Source organism: Canis lupus, chromosome 35 (genome assembly GCF_003254725.2).
Source record: "Canis lupus dingo isolate Sandy chromosome 35, ASM325472v2, whole genome shotgun sequence".
Classification (NCBI taxonomy): domain Eukaryota; kingdom Metazoa; phylum Chordata; class Mammalia; order Carnivora; family Canidae; genus Canis; species Canis lupus.
Window position 1 is genome coordinate 3796299 of NC_064277.1, and position 20503 is coordinate 3816801.

The window sequence follows — 20503 nt, forward strand, 5'->3', positions numbered from 1 at the left end:
TTCTCCCCTCTCCCTCTTAGATAAAAAAAAAAGCCAAAAAAAAAAAAAAAAGAGAGAGAGAGAGATAATCAATGCAAAGTGTTTACTACCATGCCTGGAACAGAGAAAGTGCTTAATAAATGTTAGCTGTTTCTTATTACCACCACAGTTACTATTCTATAAAATCTACATTCTATTTCCGAATTTAAATATGACTTTACAGATATTTATTTCCTGTTTGGTGGCTGGTTTTTCCAGAAGAGTTCTATTTTGTGTTGGGCTCTACCTCTGTACCCGAAAGTCACAAGGACCTGTTTGTTTTCTTAGAACTCATCACAAAATAAGCATTGCCAGTGATCGTGATGGCCATTCCAATCATAATAATAAACAATATTAAACTCTGCAGGGTTAGTATTCAGATACACAATCTCATTCTGTCCTCATGGAACCCCCAAGAGGTGGTCTCCCAGATGAGGCTCCAGAGGTTAAATGCCTATCAGATCAAAGAGCTGGCCTACAGCAGAGCCAAATAACGGACTTCGAACCCAGAGCTTCTAACTGAACATTCCAGGGTGCCTCTATTTTAACATGCAGGGCCAGGTTATAATACTATAGGAAGAATTTGGGGTTTTTTTCTTTTTTTTTAATTTTAAAAAATTTTATTTTTAAGTAATCTCTATACCCAATGTGGGGTTTAAACTCACAATCCTGAAATCAACAGTCACACACACTACCAACTGAGCCAACCAGGCGCCCCAGGAAGAATTTTAAGAGATATTTGTTAATTTGCATTTTTAGGTGGGAGAAACCCTAACCCCGGGGCGAAGTTTCATTGCCAAGCTGTTATTAGTCCTTGTCCCAAAAAGGTGATAGTAATCCTCGGATGGAGGGTGCCTGGCTGGTTCAGTTGGTCAAGCATCTGCCTTCAGCTCAGGGCATGATCTTTGCTGTCAAGCCCCACCAAGGCTCCCTGCTTAGCTGCAGCCACCACCCCTCCGCCCCACCATGCTTGTTCTCTCTCTCTCTCAAATAAATAAATAAAATCTTTTTTTAAAATTCCTCAAATTAGAAGATGCACTAGAAGATGGTCCCCTATAAGACCCAAGCTAAAAGGAACCAACATAAAATGTTTGCAATTAGCCATCTGCCGTCCTGACCTGGCCCTGACTTGACTTGTAATTAAGTTCCTGATTAGATTAGAGGTTTCCCTAAATCCCTCTCAGATCAGCATGCTCCCCCCAAATGTAGTCAAGAAGATAAAAAAGTAACTAATTAAAATTAAACTGGCCTTCAATTCATTAAGACATATCATAAATGACTTCTAGAGGAACCTAGAATGCAAGGAGTAAGAAAGAGGAATTTGACCCTCGGATAACCTCCAGGGTGAGTATGTTCACCCGCTAGTGTGGGGCAGCCAATCAGGCACCCACTATCATATTACTTTTCTGGGTGCTAGCTGTCATTAAGTGGTAGTTTTCTCATTTACTTCTTTAGTTACTACTTCCTACATCTAGATACATCCTTTATATTTGTACTAAGCTGTATTTCTGGTGCCTAAAACAGTGCTTGGCACATGCAAGATGCTCAATACACTCAAGACAATCAATTTGCTGAATACATTAGCATATTAAGTTATTATCACTTGATAGTATCATCAAAGACCCTACAACTCTGTTTACTTTGATTCTTAAGTCACGGAGCAACCTTTTCCTATCTGCTTGGTCTCTCATATACGGTGCTCAGATCAGCCAGCATGAGAATCCATTTGAACAATTATATTTCTGATTACAAGTTATTGTGGTTAATGGATTAGCTCCCAGTATGAAGTTCTTGTGCACAGTTATCAGCTTGCAGATAATTGACCTGGAAGCCAAATGCAGCTCACAGACCACATGCAATGTTTCCAGAAAAAATAGCTGTCAACATTTGAAAAGCAGGAGACAGAACATTTAAAAAAACAAAACATAAAACAACAACAACAACAACAACAGCAATGAAGTAACCCTGGCCCTTTTGCCCATTTTGCAGGGCTGTGCTTCCTTTGAATATAGTAGATGGGCAGGTATTTCCCAGCCACCCCTTGTCCCTGCCTGGCACACACCCTTCATGCATGCCATTTGTCTGGCCCCCAAAAGCATTTGAGTTTTTGACCCTAATTTATATTATTGTCCTGAACTCATTCATCTCCATTATGAAAAAGAAAACCACAGACCCAAATGGAGTCACTTATGCTAGGGCATGTCGTCAAACTGGGGCTTAACATCTCACCTACCTGCACTTAGAGCCTCCTCCAGAAATGTAGTCTTAGCTGGTCACTCAAGAATTTTCTGGTCAGTACCAATCAGGTCATCTGTCACATGGACCCTTTCCATCCTCCAGAGGTAGATGAGATAATCCATGCATGAAGACTTTTTGTCCCCGAAAGAAGGTATCTTCACCTGGAAGAAACTTTTTGCTTATGACTTCATTGCCATCTTTGAAAACCTTTTCCTTTCTATAGCCCTTTGGAGCTCTCATCTGTGAGCATGAATCTGTAGCCCAATTCATAAATGAATTAAGAAGGCCTATTTGATCTTTAAAATGTACTGTGTTGGGGCAGCCCCGGTGGCACAGCGGTTGAGCACGGCCTCCAGCCCAGGGCGTGATCCTGGAGACCCTGGATCGAGTCCCACGTCGGGCTCTCTGCATGGAGCCTGCTTCTCCCTCTGCCTGTGTCTCTGCCTCTCTCTCTCTCTCTGTGTCTCTATGAAGAATAAATAAATAAAATCTTAAAAATAAAATAAAATAAAATGTACTGTGTTGAACTTTTGTTATTTAACACTGTAAAGAAGCTGAGCCATTTCTCTCTTGCTTTGGAACCATGTTAGATAATCTATCAGTTTGCAATTTCCTAAAAATGGAGAAAATAAAGGAAAGATACAACCTAGTCATGAATATAACTTGAACAATTTTATTTCCTTGGAGATGATGGCAGGGAAAAAAAATTAGCTTCCTTCTAAAGTTGATAGAGATCTAATTTTAAGTCCTCCATAATTCTGTAAAGGTTAGTTCCAAGGAGTTGGTGTCAGGGTTAATTAACCTAGAATATATACTACTAGTCATAGCAAATGGGTTTCACATTAATTTTACTTGTATGTTCACTTTTTTTTTGTTTATTTATTTATGTAATCTCTACACCCAACATAGGGGTTGAACTCATGACCCTGAGATCAATAGTCACACACTCCTCTGACTGAGCCAGCCAGGCACCTCTGTATGTTCATGTTTTTTATTTATACTTGAAATTTAGATAGATACCATAGTCTGGAATATCAGGTGTCTTTCTTTTTTCTTACTGCAGTTTGATTTCTCTCTTTCAAATAATTGTTTGAAAGTGGGTTATCTTGATTTGGGGGGGCAGGAAAAAGTGGTATGAAATTACCTCAAACTCTACATGTGTGTAGTTGAACATGACTTATATCATCCTTTGACTTTTGGAATGTTAACTCTGACTTTCTAACAAGGAAGTTGACATTTACAAGACCTATCATAAATGAAAATGAAAAAGCTACTTTTGTTCAGTGGCAGAAGTAATAAAAATGTCACATAACCTATCCAAAATAAAACTACAGGTAATATCTTAAGAACTTACTCAGTGAGTACAGCCAAATTCATCCTTCCTGATCAAAAGACCAAGTAAAATAAATAACAAAATGAAGATAAGACTTCCACACAAAAGGCTATTCAATTGTAAATGTGATTGATAAATCCAAATTACTTTTAAAAGCTTGGTCAAAATTTAAGTGTGAACTCTTTTAATTGAATTAAAAAAACAATTAGTATAACAAATTGATCTAGAATTTGATGTTGGCTTCTGTTTGCTAAAAAATCACAGATTTTTACTTTTTTTTTTTTTTACTTACATTTGCTTTATTGTACTTCACAATGTTCTTTGTCTCTCTCACACACACAGAAAAAGGATAGAACGCGGGACTGACAGGTGAGCATTATGTTTCATTCCCGCATGGAAACAGCCTCTGTTGCTTGGGAGAATCCTCCCAAAATTTGCAAATGAACTTCAGCTGTCAAGTATGGATTGGGGCTCTCAGCAATGAATGGGCAATCTGAAGATCATCATTGTCAGGAGGGTGTGTGGGAACAATCAAATAACAAAGATTTAGAGAAAGAGACTGCCACTTCCTAAAACAGGTAAAATGATGCTCTTTAAACAACTCTTTCCCTGGGACTCCTGGGTGGCTCAGCGGTTGAGCTTCTGCCTTTGGCTCAGGATGTGATCCCAGGATCCTGTGATTGAGTCCAAGTCCCACATTGGGCTCCCCGCAGGAAGTCTGCTTCTCCTTCTGCCTGTATCTCTGCCCCTCTCTCGTGAATAAATAAATAAAATCTTAAAACAACAACAACAACTCTTTCCCTACTAATTCTAAATGAAGATGAAGAAAAATTCTCAACTGCATGGTTTAGGTGTCCTAGCCAAATCTAAATCTATTAAGCTTATTCCCTTCAATGACTAGAGGCTACAAGAGTATGAGAGTAAGGAATAATTTAATGGGGTAAATTATAGACCCAGAAGATGCTTTCTGAGGCAAGAGCTTTTGACTGAAAAAAAATTTTTTTAGATTAATTTTTTTGGTCTCTAATAAGGTTAGAATTGAATTAGTTTGAATTTATGGCTCTGGTCCTGAAGGACCTTTATTTGTAAAGAATTAGCCATATATGCATAGGATTGTCACTGTACATTGTGGGTCACCGAATAGGGCTTTGAATAGAAATGTAGTGCTTCTAGAGCAAAGTAATATATAAATATATAAAGTCACTGAAGCATCTTTTTTGTTAACAATATTTTAAACACGAAACTAAGCTTTTAAACTTGAGCAAAATACCCTCGCTATTTCAAAAGGTCAAACAACCCAGTAGCAATGAGCATACCTAGTACTGGTTCTTGGTTTCTAATACCATTCTCCAATAAAAGGAACCAAGGCTCCTTGAGAGAAATGGTTGATTCTAGGACTGGGCCGGGAAATATATAAGCTGAGCCCAGGGCACCTGGTGATGCCTCAAAGTGAGAAATTGCTGAGCGCCCCTCTACCCCCCACTGTGACAGGGTTGTGTCACAGGAGCCTATGGAGCTCCTAATTTAACAACAAAATAGTGTTGTATAGTAACCCAAAGTATAAAACAACTACTAATGAATACATATGGATATAAATAAATGATTGAATAAAGAAAGAAATGGGAGGAGGAGACATATTTCCCATGCAGAAGAGTTCCAAAGAATGTGAGTAGATGCATGGCCCTCGAGGAGGTCAGACATAACTCTCAAGTGTGGGCTGTACAGGGTATTTCTTTCCAGTGCAGAAAGTATGGAAGGGGAGGGACGGGAAAGAGAAAAGCTCAGTGGAGAAACCTGATAATCACTACCTGAGCCAGGCGAGCAAGATCAACATCAGTAGTGATAAGACATGTTGATAGCATGTAGCCTCCACATGATGTGATGAGAATGGCTCTTTACCTCTGTGATCTTCCTTCCTGAAACCCATAACCGCAGTTTAACCATGAGAACATCAGATGAGTCCCAAATCCAGAATGTTCTATGAAATACCTGACCATGACCAGTACTAAAGAACAAGGAGAGTTTGAGAAACTATCCCAGCCAAGATGATCAAAGTGTCAAGTGGCTTCTGCATGAGATCCTGGAACAGAAAGAGGACATGAGGTAAACACTAAGAAAATCTGAGTGAACTATAAACTTCAGTTAATAAAAATGTATCAGTGGTGGTTCATTACTTGTGACAAATGTAAGATGACAATAGGGCAAATGAGGTAAGTGGCATATAGGAACTGCCTGTCCTGTCTTTGAAACTTTTTCTATAAATCTAAAACTATTCTGAAATAAACACCTGTTTTTTTTTTAAAGAGGATTTAACAGTCTTTTCAAGCATCAATATTTCATTTAAGTGTAAATCAGTAATTTTGCCCTATGATGATCTTTTTGTGTGTGTGTGATGATCTTTTGAATCGAGTAAACATCTAATGGTTTGTAACCCAGAGTTGATGGGGGAGCAGAAGAAAATGTAAATAATTGAAAAATGTTAATAAAGTCTTGTTATAGTGACTGATTTTTTAAAAAATACTCCAAAATGTTAAAAGATGCCACCAGAAAACATTGTCAGCTGTGGTCCAGGCTCTGGTCTGTCTGAAAGGCCACCAAGCCGGGGTGAGCCTCAAGCCCCATCTGAGAAAGTCGGCAACTATAATTTTGTTTCGATTCCCCTTTCATTTGAGTTCACGTCCATAGTTTGCTATGTTTTCTCCGTACACCTAGAAATGCACTCAAATTTCCCTTTAACTTCTCAGAGATGTTTTCCTCCTGTCATGTTAACCTCCTCAAAGATTCCATTTCTTTAAAGTTAACATAGAACCTTAAGGGAGCCTGCAAAATACGTGGGTATGGGATAACCAGCACACTTTTAGGAAATGTAATAGAGAAGCCTGTGGCCTCCAGGTTAACGGTCTTTGACAGAGTCTTTTTATCAGCCAGAAAATGCTGGGAATATAAATCTAAGGGCATTCAAGTAAAACTCCATTTTCTAGTATATGTCCCTAAAGGTCCCGGTCCCTGATTTATATGCCTCGACAGCCCCACTGCCTGTCACAGGGCCTGGCACTCAATAAATATTTGGGGAATGAATGAATGAATAAATGAAGAATGGGATAATAGATAAGATTTTGTCAGGGAGGGCAGCCCGGGTGGCTCAGCGGTTTAGCGCCTGCCTTCAGCCCAGGGTGTGATCCTGGAGACCTGGGATCGAGTCCCACGTTGGGCTCCCTGCATGGAGCCTGCTTCTCCCTCTGCCTGTGTCTCTGCCTCTCTCTCTCTCTCTCTCTGTGTGTGTCTCTCATGAATAAATAAATAAAATCTTAAAAAAAAAAGATTTTGTCAGGGAGACAAAATTTTGTCAGTGTATTCCAAGTTGAAGCGGCAGCAGGAATAAAAATATAAAAGTAGTAGCAAGAATTGCATGTTTGGAAAATTTTATGGACCTCACGCATTTCTATAATATGATTTAGTTATACTTGATGGACTGAAATTTGATGATACTATTTTAAACATAAACATTATGAGCCTTGAAGTTAAGAAAATCCTAGGGAAATACCTCACTTTAAAAAAAATTTTGTTGAGCTAGATCTTACATAGGCACATTTTAACTGTGCAGTTTTATGGTGTGTACACACCTGTGAGACCATTACCCCAATCAAGATATAAAATATTTCACTCACCCAAAAAAGTTCTGTTGTGCCTCTTTGCAACAAATTCCCCAACCCCACACACGTCCTTAGGCAACTACTGATCTGCTTTCTCTCCCTATAGATACGTTTTTCCTGTTCTAGAACTTACAATACGAGGAACTGGGCAGCATGTGCTCTCTTGTGTCTACTTCTTTTACTCAGCATGACGCTTATGGAATTCACCCACGTGTTGTTGCATGTCCCAGTATTTTATTCTTTTTTATTCATTGCTGAGAATTGTTCCTTTGCGTGACTATGCTAGAACTTGTTATCCATTTTGTTAATGGGTGTTTGGGTTGTTTCCAGTTTGGGGCCACTTTGAATAAAGCTTCTAAGAACCTTCGTATGTGGTTCTTCATGTAGACATATATTTAAATTTCTCCTGGGCGTAGATCCAGGAGTAAGACTGTGCATTGTATAGAAAGTCCTATCTCACTTTTTGAAAATGATACCTGGGAGGTCACCAACTCACAAAAACTGTCCTTATGACCACTATTAAACAAAGAACCCAGGGCTGGCGAGGGCATCATCTGAGCCAGCATGGAACAGCTTACACGTCTAAGAAATCAGAAAAATGCTTGTATTCTTTGAGGACGCAAGTAACAATGAAGAGATGCCACAGGATATGCTGGCGAGTGAGTCTAAAGCTAAAGTGAATTCTTTACGTGTCAGTATCTGAAAATTGATTTCTTTTAGGTGCCATGCGAGGGTCTCATCATACTTTCTTACATAGCAAAAAAAGGTATAGGAAATTACCAATACTGGATGAGCATTAGTATTCTTTTTCATACCCAAACTATAGAAAACCCAAGGCAAACTGACTTATGCAAACAAGGGCAAACATGTTAGCTAATGTAACCGGGAAGACCAAGGCTTGCGTGGCTTTAGACATGGCCGAGTTCTGGTCTGTTTCCACCTCTTGGATTTATTTTCTTCTCTGTGACCTTCATTCTTGGGCTCGCTGCTGTGTTTCCCCTGCTCACGCTTGGCAGTTCCAACAGGAAGAGAATGCCTCTCTCCTAAAAGCTCCAACGATATCACAGCCAATCTCATTAGCTCTGATTTATGGCTAGTTGGGTCATTACTATTTTTGACACTATCACTGTGGTCCCCAGCCTACGATGCTCTGGTTGGGCAGGCTTAGCCAACATGTCACAGAGGTGGCCGTAGCCTAGTGCGAACCATGAGGATTGAAGTGGAATAGTAGACTAGCCCAGGCACAGTACGGGAAGGAGAAACAACGATGGCCATTTCCATCGTTCCTGTTAGAGATTATGTGCAAATTCTAGATTTCTGAATATTTAGAAATCATTGTGGGCCTCCAGGCTAAAGCAGAAAGTAGGTGAGGTGTTAGTTACAAACTGTGTCAGGAAAGCATCCTCCTTTTCAGGATAACACAGTGAAGAAATTAGAGGGAACTGTTACCATAAAAACCCCAAGGACTCCAAGTTAAACCCTATCTTTCATCTAAAGCAAATATGAGAACACTATTAACACGGCCCATCGTTAGGTGAAAGGGATGGAAAGGGACTTCCAAGGCCCTCCCGGCTAGGATGACGGTGGGGGATGACGTCAGAACTTTGCTCGGATCCCTCAGGCACCTCTCAACTATTTTTGGAGGTCTGGGGGTTGGAGAGAGGGAGGCCAGCTCTCAGGGGCTTTTAATTCCATCATCCCACAACTCAGACTTTTTTTCCCCCAAAGCATCACTCTTGGATTATTGAAGCTGACTTGCCAAGGAAAGAGGAAGTCTCTGGGAGTTAGTTCCCCCTTGTCCTGTGACAGGTGAGTGTGGAACAACAAAAACCCCAATTCCCTTGCTTGCTTCCTGGTGCAAGAAGCCTCATTTCAGGGTCGACTTTTAGTCATCAAAGCCCAAGTACGTGAGGATAAAAGTCTCAAGCCCAAGAAATGCTTGGTAGGAAAACAGAACATCTGAAGCCAGACTTCCTGACTGTTTGTCCAGACCTTATAACCGTCTGGTGATGTGAGCTGGAACAAGCCATATCACATTCTTCAACTGTAAAATGGGAACAATCGTAACATCTGCCTCACCCGCCTATCACGCAGTGCTGCTCTGGGAGCGAATGAGATCATGTGAACCAAGGGACTTGCGAATGTAAACAGTGGCACAAACACCCAGCATTATTTAGGTGCTATCAGAAGCAGTCATCTTGACCCCAACCACCTGAGATAGCTCTACTGAGTGTATCTGACGCTTCATCACCACAAGCCCAAGGTCAGATTTCAATAGCAATCAAATAGAGAAGGAGGTTGGAATCCCCAGCAGACATTTCATTCCATTAGCTCTGCTAAATAATTCTACAGTAGAGTCAGACAGACACAGAGCTTGAGTTTGCCGCCTGTGGTCAGACTTCCTGGTAGCGAACGTTTGCTGGCCCAGACCTTTGTGTATTGTCCTGAATGCCCGGTTGGCTCTCTTCGGCCAGCAGCAGAGGAGCCGGTCCTCCATCTTGTCTTCTAGACTAAATAAACATCATGAGGGGTGGAGAATCGGGACACCGTGTCTCGTCCATCCGGCCCAGCATTTCCTGCTCCCTGCCCCTGATTTTATCCACTGGGCAGATCTGATACTAGGTCCTGGCCTTACCTCATCCTGCTTGCCTTATCTTGCTGCAAACGCATTGCTCTGCATCTTTGACAGAACCAGAAATCTGAGCCATTCCCAATAACCTGAATAATGATCGTAGCTACCATACGTGTGTTCCCTCACTTAAAGGACCCAGCACGTCTATGGAGGTGCACACCACTGGGCCGTTTGGGAATGAGGAGGCCTAGTTTTAAAGATGTTAGGTAAGTTGCCCAAGTTCACACAGTAGCAGAACCAGGACTCAGGCCCGAAATTCAGAGCAGCCCTGTGGCAGAGCTCAGGATCCTAGTCCACTACAGGCCCCCGCCCCAAACTTTGGTAGGAGGGAGCTCCCCCACCCCCAGGTCTCTGTGATTCAATTGGATGAATGTCCAGATCTCACAGGGCTCATCCCCAGCCAGAAGGCTGCTGCCCCTCTCTCTCCGCATCCTCCCAGCAGCAAGTCACACCTACTGGGCTTCCTTGGCCCCTGTGAGTGCCCTTGCTTCTGGAACCAGCTTCCTCTCTGCTCTAACACCAGTGGCCTTGGAAAACCCCAAAGTGCTTCCCTACAGGAAAATGTCCACTTACAGATAGATCCTCACGCCGTTACTGTCACCCACTGCCCACCCGGGAGACATCTCTGAGCCCTTTGAGCTCTCCTGGAATTGTTTACCTAGTCAAGGGGGTGATTTCGGCATTAACCTTTAGCCAGTCAACAAAACAGAACTCTATCCAATGAGAGTTTCTTATACATTTGCCTGATTCCCTTTTGTTTAGGTTCAGAAACATTCTGAACATTCTCCCACTGAAAAGACTCTAGGATACAAAATTCTGTGTCTCCCTCTCTGTCTTCATTGTGTGAGATGCTCAGAAAATCCCACTGTTGCAAACAGAACTAACCAGAAGCACAGGTGAAGCACCTCAATCCCTCACCTTTCTCACCAGGCCTTGGGGATTCACCACCTCGGCTGGAGCCAGAGCTGGTTTGAGTCCTCGAGCATACATCTCGAGATCCTGGGGGATGCTTCCTACTGGAAAGATCCAAGAAAGGAGAAACTAAATTCCACGACCAATGATCCTATTTTTTGTTTTTGCCCTTTCCCCCCACCTCATTCATTTAAAAATGCCTTGCATCAGATGAGACTTTGACGTAGAAAAATAGATATTTTCCAACGAGCAGGCCTGAATGTGTACATACGAATCTCTCTCCTCTTCAACGGAGGACAATAGTCTTATAAAAAAGTGCAGCCATTGTTCAAACGTTTGTTGGCCCTCCCTTCTGGAAATTGCATTTGGAGTCTGTGGCACAACCTTTTGAATAGTCTCTCTTGTGATTTTTTTTTTTTTTACGCTCTCGACTTTAAGAAAAAGTAGCTAAAAGTCAATTGAAACCAAGTTTACCTATTAAACTGAAAAATAGTATTTGAGGCTAAAAATGATGTATGAGTGTAAAATAAAGAGGAAGAATGTCTTTTGTTGTCCTTACGGTGGCTCTGACGGTAATGATTTTCTTCTGAGGCACACAAAAGCTTTTCGGGAGAGAAACCCTCACCCTGTGACAAGGCAATTTGAGATCAGGCTCTGGCTAGCTGCTCCAGAGCTTGCTTTCTTCTCCGTCTCCACTATACAATACCACCCCTTTTTGATCTTTGCCGAGTGTTTATCATTCACATTTTCATTTAACGAGAGTGAGGAGTGTCTGAGCCCCAGGAGGAATTGGTGAAGAATTTAAATCTTTCCTTGCCCATGTGTCCTCCATATAAAGGCATGTTTGATATTTGCCTTTAATCGGATGGGCCTTGCTTTCTAACTGAGGGAAGATGAAAGGTTAGCATACAAAGTCCTCTCCCTCTGCACTCTCTCTTCCTTTTTTATGTTTCCCTTCTCAAAGGAGTAAACATGTGATGGGTTCACATTCATTCCCACCTAATGAAATCCCAGGGTGTGCAAGCTCGCTGATGGTGAGCTGGCAAGTTTCAACAGCAACTCACCTTTATCCGTAGTTTGATAGGGATCTTTGGTTCCGGGTAGCATGCTGATCAGCTACTTAGGCCATTTAGGGAAAATGATTCAGGTGGCCCCCCTTCCTCTTCCAGCTACCACGGTTTCTGGACTCCATCAGATGGCTCTCATTTTCCCCTTCAACTTTGATTCCTCACTCCCTTCTGGAAGTGTCTACACTGGCATTGAGCTTCACTGTTTCAAGTTCTCTGTTGCTAAGAGATGCTGTTCTGCTGTAGACCCAAGTGTGAACTCACGCTAATTAAGGCCTCTATGTAGCTTTGCAAAGAGCCACTTGCACTTTTGCCCAGGGCAAGGAGGACATTCTTTTCATTTGTTTCAAGAGCTGCCTGTAGGTGGCCACCATTGGTGGCTGATCAAAATATAAGAGGGGAAGGAGCAGCTTGTTCCGGGTTGGGCTTGTTACTGATTTGCTAATGCACCACACCTGGTTTGCTTGCAGGATAACAAAATATGACTGCTCCCTTTCTCAGGCAGGAAATACAGTTGTTGAATGATAACAGATAAGGAAGGTAAATGGAACCTCTCGTCACCTACCTGAAGCCTCCTCTTCTGGGAGAGGAAACTGAGGCCCCAGAGAAATGGAATCCTTTGACCTAAATCAAAGAGTCCATCAGACGTCAGCCAGGGACTAGGGCTCAGTTCTTCGGATTCCCAGTAAGACATCCTTGATGCTTGCCTCCCTGGAAACTGAATTTGTGTCGAATACCTCTTGATCAATAGCCAAACCATTGATATACAATCATTCATGTTCCCCTTTAGCAGAAATGATGGATTTTCATTTACCTCTGATGATTCTCCTACGTTATCTCTCTGAAAATAAATAGCTTACATGAATTAAAATAGGCTTCCTCCCAGAGACTTCAAAATCTCTGAAGACCCAACTGTGTATCCTTCATATTCTGTGCCTGGTAGGGGCTCAGTGAATAGCGAGTGGAGGGATGGATAACACAGGGTGAAACCAGCTAACCCACAAAGGACGGCATGGACTCTTCCGTTAGTGTCAACGAATTTAGTTAACTGGCCACACGTGAAAGCAAGTTCCGCCACCATCGTTTACCTCTATTATTTTGATGAAGTTGGCTTATTTTTAAAACATCAATGCAATACTTACAATAAATCAAAATCCAAAATGAAATGTTACTCATTCAAAGTTTCACTTTATTTCCAGATTTTTTAATTATATGAGTCCCAGAGAGAAAGGTTGTTCTTCTGAAAAGGCTACCCTCTTTCCTGAATTCTGCCCTGCTTGAAATTTCTGCTCTTTTAAAAATTTCTCTTTTTCAATCAACCTCTGACCTCACTCTGATTCTAGGAAGAGCTGACTTATGTCCCCAGGGAATCATTTCACAAATATCTGAGAGCTCCACACAAACAAGGCCACAAACAGCCCAGGCTCCCATGACTCAGCACTAATCTAGAGCTACACAGGTTGGGGGTTCCTCTAACGGCTTGTTAGGGGGGCCCAGGGCCTCGGTGGAGAAAGAGGGTCCTCTTTCTTTCTGGCAACAGAATTAAAATGCTAGACCGACACAAAGTGAAAGAGCTTTGCAAAGCTAAACACAATGCAAATGCTCATTATTATATTAGTACTGTTATTCTACTACAAAGACTCAATGTCAGGGGAAGTGAGTACTTCTGGAAGGTGGTGTTCTTCCCCAAGGGCTTGAGGGCCACTCACCGAGAGGCGTGGGCATTGCACTCTTCTTTGAGGCAAATAAGCACCAACCTGGAGGAGTTAAACCTTAGGATCAGGACTTCTTACATCACCGGAGTCTTAGGCAGATGGCTCCTCCCATCTCTTGATTCCTTTGGGCATTACATGTTTTTTATGCTTACACCATGTAGTACTTAGAGGGTGCTTGTAAACAGACTAAAAGATTCCCAAAGGGTGCTTTTCTGATTGCTACCAAGGACCTTAAGGGGTGGTGGGGAAGCTGCTTGATAAAATACTGTTTGGATCAGGCAACTGAGGACAGGACTCACTCCTTGCTTGGGCCCATGTGTCTTCTTTGTGACTGCCCCAAATGTGTTGATTCTAGTGCTGACTTCCTGTCTTCTAGACTCATAGGTAGGAACTGTGGGATTAATCCGAATTTAAAACACTTTATTAGGGGTACCTGGGGGGCTCAGTCAGTTGAGCATCCAACTCTTGGTTTTGGCTCAGGTCATGACCTCAGACTCCCTGTTGAGTTGGGAGTCTGCTTGAGATTCTCTCCCTCTCCCTCGCCCCTGGCCCCACTCACATGCATGTGCGTGTGCACACTCTCTCAAATAAATAAATCTTTTTTTTTTTAAAAACAACAACACTTTTTTAGCCAGTGATGGTAAAAGTTTTTAAAGTGTTCATGATTTTCAGTGGGTTGCTGGGATTGTTTCCGTAGCAAGAGAAATGAGGTTGCTGTGAAAGGTGTCATATGGTCACAGACACATTTTTGTTTCCAGGACATTGTGGAAAACTCTAGAACAATGCAAGGCAAGGCCTGCACCATCTTTTAGACTTGACTTAGAGTTTGTAGATACTGGAATTAAATTAAATTATTGTGTTTGTGTGTGTGTGTGTGTGGGGGGAAGATCCACATTTTTCATCAGGCTTTAAATGGGGCCCAGACTTCTGGAAAGACTAAGAGTTTCTGAAGTGGAGAACTTTTTTACACCAATTTACTAAGGTGTGCCATTAAAACACACACATAGCACTTTGCTACGAAATTTTAAGCAGGCACATTTTCTTAAATGCTGAAACTTTATAAGTAAATTTATTTTAGATTTAGAACTTAAAAAGGGGGTTGGATGTGATTACATATATTAAAGCGCTTTAGAACCATCTATTCCCTGATGAACTCTTTGAGCAAGGTGTCAACAAATGTGATTCTAGTTGATTCATATAACTTTCTTTGAGTTCATGTCATTCACCATATATTGTGATAAGAACGACTGCCCCAAAGAATCCATAGTCCAGTTAGCAAATGAGGATAAGGCTGTTTGTTTTGAGAAAAATAGATGTATTGCATACACAGACAACTCTCGACCTAGACAGGGGTTCAGAGAAACCTTAGGACAGGTGACTGTTGAAGTATATCCAGATCAGAGTTTTCGGAGTTGGCCAGAACCGGGGACGGTGGGCAGGAGGTATGGAGGCAGCAGGAGCAGTTTCATGGAGGCTGCTCAGACTAAAGTCTGTACATTAGGAATAACCTGAGGCTTGTTAAAATGCAGATTCTGAATCTTCAGGTCTGGGTTGCACCTGAAATCTGCCTTTTTAAGAAGCTGCTAGTGATCGCTGCTGGGCACCCCCACATTGTGTCTCAAGGGGAGGAGAAGAGGTGTACACAGGCCGTGTAGGGACCAACCAGCAAGTAGCCTGGGGTGGCTGGACCTCAAAGAGGGCTCAGGGTAGCTTTGCTTCAGATGCCTGGAAGAGCCTTTCTCTCTCTCTGAAATGTTTCAAACACACAGAAAAGTACAGAGAGTGATATAAGCATGTACCATCCAGACTTTACAAATGTGAACGTAACCGTTTCATGTGTTTTATTTTGTAAAGTTTACATATTTATTTGATAGAGCACAGGCAGGGGGAGCAGCAGGCAGAGGGAGAGGGAGAAGCAGGCTCCCTGCTGAGCAGAGAGCTGACGTGGGGCTCTGTCCCAGGACCCTGGGATCACGACCTGAGCTGAAGGCAGACACGTAAGTGATTGAGCCACCCACGTGCCTCGGCTTGATGTTTTTTAGAGGAACCTTTGAAACTCCTTTCACACCCTCCTTCATCTTCCCCTTATCCTGCCCTCAGCAGCCCCCTCTTCTGATCCTGGTCTCTCTCTTCCATCCATGCTTTTACGTATGTAAAATATGTGAATAATCAATATTTAGTGGTGTTTGGATTTTAGGTAAGTAACACTTTATAAGCTTTCTGCACCTTACATTTTTACTCAATTCTATGTTTTCCAAATTTGTCCCGGTTGACACTTGAAGATCTAGTAGATTTATTTTGAACGGCTATTTTAGTATTCTTTCTTTTCTTAAAAATTATTTTTGTTTATTCATTCATGAGAGACACAGAGAGAGAGGGGCAGAGACACAGGCAGAGGAAGGAGGAGGCTCCTCGAGGGGACCCCGATGCAGAACTTGATCTCAGGACCCCGGGATCACGGCCTGAGCCGAAGGCAGATGCTCAACCACTGAGCCACACAGGTGCCCCTATTTTAGTATTATTTCTATAAATGTATTACAATTCATACATTCATTTCACTACTGGTGAAGATTTGGTTCCTTTCCAACTGTTCATTCTTAAGAGCGATGACTTAGTACCCTGGGTACTAATCCCCGATCGCTCACGTGCGTTGTGAGTACCTTCTCCCAGGCTCCGGCTGATTTCCTTGTCCGTATTGGCTTTAACTTCACTTACGGGGCCTTTTGTTAGATGGAAGTATTAAATTTTGATGTAGTCCAATTTGTCAATCTTCTTCTATTGTTGGTGCTTTTTAGATATTATTTAAGAAATGAAATTGTGCTAACTCAGTATTTTGCAAACAATAGGAGTCGGTTGAGAAGAGTTGATACAGTGTTTTGGGTGAACTTGACTGTGGTTTTCTTAACTATTTTCTGAATTGTTAGTACAACGATGTCTCTTTACAATAGTTACTGCACAGAGGCGGTCTTATTTGATCTTCTTCTCAAAAAAGGCTGGTAAGTTCTTCTCAACAGATATAAAGGTAAGTCTTACACTTTTTATTTCTTTTTTTTTCTTCTTTAAAGATTTTATTTATCTATCCATAAGACACACACAGAAACAGGCAGAGACACAGGCAGAGGGAGAAGCAGGCCCCATGCAGGGAGCCCGATGTGGGACTCGATCCCGGGACCTCAGGATCATGTCCTGGGCCGAAGGCTGGCGCTAAACTGCAGAGCCACCTGGAGTCCCACACTTTTTATTTCTTAATCTTCTCTTAGTTTTTTTTATATAAATTTATTTTTTATTGGTGTTCAATTTGTCAACATATAGAATAATACCCAGTGCTCATTCCATCAAGTGCCCACCTCAGTGCCCGTCACCCATTCACCCCCACCCCCGCCCTCCTCCCCTTCCACCACCCCTAGTTCATTTCCCAGACTTAGGAGTCTTTCACGTTCTGTCTCCCTTTCTGATATTTCCCACTCATTTTTTTCTCCTTCCCCTTTATTCCCTTTCACTATTTCTATATTCACCAAATGAATGAGACAATATAATGTTTGTCCTTCTCTGATTGACTTATTCACTCAGCATCATACCCTCCAGGTCCATCCACATAGAAGCAAATGGTGGGTATTTGTTGTTTCTAATGGTTGAGGGATATCCCATTGTATACATAGACCACGTCTTCTTTATCCATTCATCTTTCGATGGACACCGAGGCTCCTTCCACAGTCTGGCTATTGTGGACATTGCTGCTAGAAACATCGGGGTGCAGGTGTCCCGGTGTTTTACTGCATCTGTATCTTTGGGTAAATCCCCAGCAGTGCAATTGCTGGGTCGTAGGGCAGATCTTTCTCTTAGTTTTTAAGTGTGTTGCCCACTGCTGGGGTCTTTGGCTGCTACTCACTGGTAGGTGGGAAAATCCCCTACTCCTTCAAAATCTTCAGCCCAGCCCCGCACACAGTGACTTCTCCTGCCTGCATGGTCTCTCCTCATGCCTTCTCTTTCCCTGGTTTCCACTCCTATTTCTTGTTTGTCCAGGTCTGGGGTGGACACCTTCTCTCTTCCATCCTTTCAATAATTCTCCATTTTTCTGACACCAACTCGATGTCCCATAATTCAGTTCAATCTTGACACTAACTGCCCAGAGTTAGCTTCGACTAAGGGACTCAGCCCCACAAGACAACCCCTGCTTCAGATGCCGGTTGCAGGTCCCAGGTCTCCAGGTGACCCATACTTCTGTCCAGCTTGGCTACAAATTCAGGGGTCCCCAGAATGCATCTTCAGATTTGATAACTTCCTAAAATGACTCACAGAACTCAGGAAAGCACTATACTTACAATTAAAGTTTAATTATGAAGTATACAACCCAGAAACAGCCTAATGGAAGAGATGTGTAGGACCAGGTCTGCAGAGGCCCTGAGTGCGAGCACTTGTGTTCCCAAGGAGTTGAGGGGCATCAGCCTCCCAGCACACCACTACGCTCACCAACCAGGATGCTCCCCCAAACCTTGTTGTTCAGAGTTTTTGTGGAGGTTTCATTACCTCGACATGATTGATTGGCCATTGATGGTTGAACTCAACCTCCAAACTCTCTCCTTAGAGGTCAGAGAGTGGGGTTGTAAGTGCTAGTCCTCTAGTCACATGGTGGTTTCTCTGTGGACCACCACCATCTTAAAGATGTTTAGGGACCCACCAGTAGTTGCCTCATTAGCATAAACTCAGGTATGGTCACAAAAGGTTCATTGTGAATAACGAAAGATATGCCCATCACTCAGGAAAAGCCAAGTATTTTAGAAGATCCGTGCCAGAAAATACATTTTTTTTATTATACCACAACCCCAAGTTGTTTCCCTTAATCCTACCCACACCTTCTGATGAATCATCTGGGGGGAATTTGTTTCCCAACTACATACCTGCGACCTCCTGCAGACACAATGGCCATCCTTCGTTCCTCCATGTGTACGTACCATCACCACAACATTTGTAACGCCACATCACAGCATCCTGAGTGCCTACGCTTGCTCTTCTCTAAATTGTAGACACCTGGAGACAGAAACATGTTCTACGCACCCCTGTATTCTCATCACTCCAGCCCAGCATCTTGCCCATAATGGTTGTCACTCATTCTTCTAATGGATTAGTGAATTATTCCATTTCTCATTCTGGGCATTCATTCATTCAGCATCTCATATGTGAGAGACTGCCCTACGTGCTGGTTACAGAGTCACTGCTAGCTGAGTCCTGATGCTCCCGTGGGCTTGGACTTCATCTTGGAGTAGACAGAAGGACTGACCAGGTTGATCTCTGTTTCTACCACACCTTGGACATGCCTCAAAAGGAACATAGGTCTCCTACACAGATATAGAGACTACCTGTGGCAGTGATGACCCCTCTGTGGCTCTCTGGCTGGGGGACAGTCGTTGCTCCCGTACCCTCATATTACAGGGACCTCAATGGCCTCTCTTCTAATACCTGAGGATCAATGGTTTATTTGACTCTGAAATGGTTTCTCCTCTTGGAGAGAACAGAAACTCTGCAGATTTTTCTCTCTGCCTGAATGGAAAGAGGGGAGAGGTTAGGATCTCAACCCCGCCTGGTTCAAATCCTGCCTCTCTACTCACTTGGGCAAGGTGCTTCATTCAGTTTGTACTTGCCTCAGTTTCCACATCAATAAAATAGGGATGATAATAATACTTATCCCTTAGAATTAATTTAAGGATTAAATGAACACTTAGAGCATGTTATAAATACCTAATAAATGTCATCTGCAACTAGCGCTTCTCCTTTATAACCATCCTTTCTGGGAGGAAATAAAATATATCTCCATGTGTACAAAGGAACGCTGGAGAGACATATCAGCAACCACTAAATAAGAGGTAGGAGAATGATTTTTTAATACACAAATTGTTAAATCAACGTTTTCACTTGTTCTGAGTTTTAACCATGAATATCTATTTTAAAAACTCTTTTCTGTTATACCTGACAGATTTCAAAGTCTTTCCTCTGTATGTATCTATGAGTATCTGAAGCTGAACATGCACACACACGCACACACTTTTGCACTCCTCCACCTCCTCCCTGCCTGACTACTTCACAATAAACATCTCCAGGGGCTTGTCTTGCAACTTCTCTACTCATCGGGGTTGAGCTAGAAAATGAGCACTGGCATTAATGGCGGGCGCAGAACACATCCCATTGGCAATGTCCTATTTATGTGAACTTGTACTTCTATCAATGATGGCAAAGAAAAACAAATATCAAAGCGGGGCCCGGATTTAAAATGATTTGAATATATTATAGAACATTAATTCCATAGAGGCTTTCAAACCAGACTGATCATGCATTTGAAAATCATTTATCTTAAGTGGGTCTCTGAAACGTTCCAGGACATTAAAAATGACGGTGAATTATGTTTACTTCATGTTTTACAGTAAAAAAATAGGAAGCATCACAATTCTTGTTCGGGATAAGGGCATTTTTTTTCTAATCCCATAATTAGCTCTGTGAGCATCCAAAATAATATCTAATTCCAGTCTTTTGAATAGCCACCTCTTTTTTAAAAACCCAGCTAATGTATGCGTTTGCAGACACAGAGACCAAAATAAATCACATGGTGCCACTTTGGTTCCTTTAGTGATGGGATACAGGGGAAAGAAATGAGAAAAGGAAGTCACGGCTGGCATATCCAGCTCCGGGAGCTTGATAGCACCCCTCCCGTATATCTGCTGAGTTGTCCGTCCTACACACAACCCCACTGATGTGGGAGATGGTGGACCAGGCTATGGCAGCAGAGATTAAGAGGGACTTTGGCCCTCAGGAGTTTGCTGTTTAATGGGAGAGACAAAACAGAATTAGTGACTCTAATACTCCATGGGAAATCCTAAATGACGGAATGACCGAAGTACTCTTAGAGCATAGAGAGGTGAGGTGCGTGTAAACATAGGTGAATC

General features: G+C 42.3%; 1 long non-coding RNA gene across 2 annotated transcripts in view; it reads left to right on the plus strand.

Moving 5' to 3' along the window:
• Nucleotides 1–20503, plus strand: part of LOC118353379 (uncharacterized) — a 66896-nt gene that overhangs the window by 2314 nt on the left and 44079 nt on the right. Inside the window, exons 2-4 of one of the 2 annotated variants that reach the window (XR_007408476.1) lie at nt 3932–3958; nt 5525–5692; nt 8971–9052. The exons of the other annotated variant lie outside the window; for it this stretch is intronic. This is a non-coding gene — a long non-coding RNA (uncharacterized LOC118353379). Of the gene's footprint in view, nt 1–3931; nt 3959–5524; nt 5693–8970; nt 9053–20503 lie in introns of those variants that run through there. 2 annotated transcript variants of the gene reach the window in all.